Here is a 4,211-nt window from a genome sequence, read left to right as displayed (position 1 = left end):
AAGTACTAGTATTTCACACAACAAATATCATGAATTGAATTCAATTGAATTGATTGAATTAGTTAATCAGGGGTGGGAATTCATTATTGTTGGGTGAAATGATAACACCCGAAAAACTCGTATTGATGGTGTTGAAACGCCTCCAAGAGCACGTGACAAGACGAGTTGAATATTGATTGTACTTGGAGAAGAAGTATACGATTCTTGATGAAGTGTATCCACAAGGAAGACTGGTTATCCGCAGTCTAGGAAGAATGAGAGGTTAGTGAAGAACCGAAGGACGTCAACGAAGAGTTCGGTGGAGGTGTCTGTGAAGGAACCGGTTGAAAGTACTGAAGATAATCGGTTAAAAGAAGAAGTTGTGCAGATAGGTGGATAAAGAGAGAAGAAGAATGGAAGAACTCTTGTAATAAGTTGAGAGAGGACAGTGAGAGAAAACAGCCTGAGATAATCCCAATGAACGCAGAAATATAGAAGAAGCATTCTAAAAATCAAAAATCAAAATCAAGAAGGACGGGTACGAAATCTCCCAGCCACGGCAAAACTCCGATAAAAACGCAAGAGAAGAATAGTGAGAACCGTGTGAAGAGACCTGGAAATGAAAAGGAAGAAGTGGTGTTGCGACACACGGAGAGTAAAAGAATGCGTTTGGAAGAGGAGGTCAAGCCGATTGAACCAAAAGAGGTTTCGCCTTCAACAAAGGTAGAGTGGAGTTTGCTGGAAGAGAAGAAGGATTGTGAGCTGCCATGTGAGGAAGTGAAGAAGGAGAAGGAGAAAGAGAGCAAGAGCAGTATAGTAATCACAAGTTGTTTGGAGCAAAATGTTGATTCTCCCTATGTGTGGTAAACGATTTTTCGATTTTTCAATTTTGTGTGGTGTAGAGGAAATAAGAAAGAGAATGCAAAGAAGACATTGGGAAACTCAAATTCGACAGGAATATTGAGTTCTGAAGCGGCTGTGAAAGAAGAATCGTGCGCGAATAAGAATGAAGCCAGCTTAAGTATGAGTGGGAAGAAGACGATGAATAGTGAATATATGAGTGAAGATAGTATGGAAAAGATAGTCAGTGATGACAAAGAAGACCTGAAGGTGTCCCGCACTGACAGGGAGAGGAAGCGAGAGTGCGATTCATCGGAGAGGACGAATACGGTCCAACAGAAGAATGTCCCGCCGTATAAGAAGGTTCATTCTGAAATGTCGGATAAGAATGCGAATTTGGATACACCACTTGAATTGGTGGATGAGGGGTCGATTTGTAGTAAATTGAGCCCAATTCGATCCGACAGTATATTTGCCTTCCCATCTGGGAAATTAAACACTGATTTTTCTGCTTTCTCTTATCTTTGGGAAGAGAGAGGACAGGGTTCAAAGAGTTGCAGGATGCGATGGGAGTACTCGAATTCGTTGGAAATGTCCACTTTTGGAGGAGATATGGTACCAGCCAAGACAGAGAGAAGGAGGCGGGGTAGAGTACGATATAGAATGATTGAGAGTGGTTAGAGAAGAGTACAAGAAGCTGAAACCAATTCTGGAAGCCAAGAAAGAAGAAGAAAGAAGAAAGAAGAAGGGAGAGGCGAGAAGGAAGGAGGTTGAGCTAGAAGCGAAGGCATCGGAGAAGAAATCACAGGCAGAGAGAAAGGGAGACGATAGCACCGTGAAGGAAGAGAAGAACCGAGAGGAAGCACGAGGGACGACCGAAGAGAGGGTTCGAAGAGTACGGCTACAGGAGCCGAAGGGAACCAAGGTGCCCAATGGAACCAAAGGAACCAATGGACCCCAGAAGACAGAATCGCCCCAGGTGCTTGAGAGAATGGAGGTGCCAGTGAGACCGTCAGACCCGATAGAAGAAAGCTGTGATGCGAAGAGTGACAAACCTATGTCCAAGGAAGAAGAAACGGAAGTGGGGCATATCCCGGTAGAGAAGATGTGTCTAGCGGGACCCAAGGAACACCCCATGGAAACAAAGGAGCAAGAGAATCCCGGAAGGATATGGAGTGAGGAGAGTATCGAAGGAAGGGAGGTCGAAGAATATCCTAAAGAGGAAGAGACAAGGAGGTACTCAGAGGAAGGAAGGCAGAGTTGGGACAGGAAGGAGGAGGAGGAGAGTAGCAGTGAAGTGTCCTCTCCTTCTACGACACCCATGGATTGGCCGAAAGAAGAGTATCTGGAAGTCTTGATGGATGAAAACGAGAATGGATATTGGAGTGACTCCACAATGGAGAACTCGGTGACGGATAGTGTTGATGGATGGCTCGAGATGGAGGAAAGGAAGAACAGCCCTCTGGGTGGCTGGAGACCCTCGAGCCCCGAGAGTGAGAGATCTCACTATAGTAACGCCTCAACGCGAGAACATTCACCGAGACGAGATACTATCCCCAATTCACACTGCAGAGTGGTCACACCTGTGAAAGTGAATGTCCAGGTGGATCAAGAAGAGAGTGAGGAGGAGGAGGAGGAGAAACCCTTGCAAGAAGAGATGACGATGAAGACCCTCGGTAGAGAGGGAGAGAGTAAAGTATTGCACAACAGAGGAGACGAAGTACACAGACCTGAAGTGAAGTGGCACAGGCGAAGCCAAAGTTGGGACGAGGATATGATGGTCCGAGTGCCCGAGAGGAAGTGCTTACCGCAGGCAGAGGAAAGCGAACCTGAGAGTGATGTAGAGAAGGAGGAGATTGAGAGATGGCGAGAAGGTTCGGAAGGTCCTGAGGTTTGGTCTATGGAAGACCGCGGACTTGTGGAGTCTTACCGGATAAACATCGATGCAGATGGTTTGGCAGTTCCTCCCCAGAAGGAATGTGTGGAAGGGGAGAGGGAGGTAAGAAACGAAGGTCCGAGCAAAGAGGAACTTTTGGCAGAGCCTGAGAAAGAATCAGAGAAGCAGATATCTGTGAAGGAAGAGCAAGATGCGAAGGAGATATCGGTAGAGAATACCTCGCTGGAAGACGACCGCTATCTAGAGGCAGCCATTAAGAAGGCAAAGGAGACGGTAGCGGAGATAGAAGAAGAGAAGAAGAATAAGAAGAAGTCGAGACGAGGTAGAAGAGGAAAACCGAAGAAAGAAGAGAAAGGAAACGAGGAAGGCCGTAAAGACTCGGATACGACGCAGGAAGTAGTGTGTGAACCGAGGAAGGGCGAACACCTGAGAATCTATGGATTGCTAGAGGGCAACGTGAAACTGGTGTACAAGTTGATATACCGGTTGGTGGAAGTGTGCGAACTGGAATCGATAGTGCAGGACGTCCGAGTGACAATTCTCCGCAAAATTGGCCAAGAGCGCTTCTTCAAAGTGACTGGGAAGGGAATCACGAACGATAAGTTTGTGACCCCTTTCTCGGTGCTTGGGAACCATATGGGATTCAGAGTGAGAGTGTTTCTCCAGAATCCCCGGCGACCAAAGGGGAAGAAATACCAATTTGACAGGAGACTGGTGTACGGCGTGGCAACCCATAATGTAGGGACAGTGAAGAAGAAGAAGAAGATCGAAATCCTGAACTACATGAATGAGGTGGGTGCGAACGTATTGGCGCTACAGGAGACGAAACGGACGGAACGTGATGAAGTTTGGAAAGTTCCGGGCTGTGTGGTTTTCGAACACCGGCCGAAGAAGCTGGTGAAAGGAAACCTGGGAATAGCGACGATCGTTCAGAGAGACATGTTTCCCGAGGTGCTCGAAATCACAGAGAATATGATCTGGATTCGATGTGGCCGAGGCGAGAAGAAGCTTGTGATCTGCAACGTGTACATCCCTACAGCGAATGCTGGGGGGAAGAAGGAAGCGGTGAAAGAAGATCTGAAGAAGAAGATAATGGGTTACGCGGGAGATAGGAAGAATGTGAATTTGGTGGTAATGGGAGACTTCAACATGACTCCCTCGGAGGTGAAGAACTGGATTCGAGGCCAGCAGATCCCCGTGGAGGTAGCTCCAATGGGGAGAGGAGAAGTAACCTTCAAGAGAGGAAGGAGTGCAAGCGTTATCGACTATATTTTACATTCGATTGGAGGGAAAGCAAAGTGTAGCCAAGTCTCGGTAGTGGATTCGAAAATCTCAGATCATAATGGATTATCTGCAACTCTGAGTTTTGTGCAGAAGACTTCAGGTCCGGTGTACAAAAGCGTGAACCGATTTGCAGTACTCCGACGCTTGGAGGATGATTTGGATGACTCCAAGTTTGACATCAGCCGGTACCAGGGGTTGATAGAGGGCGAGA

The sequence above is a fragment of the Blastocystis hominis genome, assembly GCF_000151665.1.
Source record: "Blastocystis hominis, Singapore isolate B (sub-type 7) whole genome shotgun sequence assembly, scaffold_9".
In the NCBI taxonomy this organism is placed as follows: domain Eukaryota; class Bigyra; order Opalinata; family Blastocystidae; genus Blastocystis; species Blastocystis hominis.
This window is presented reverse-complemented; position numbering follows the sequence as displayed.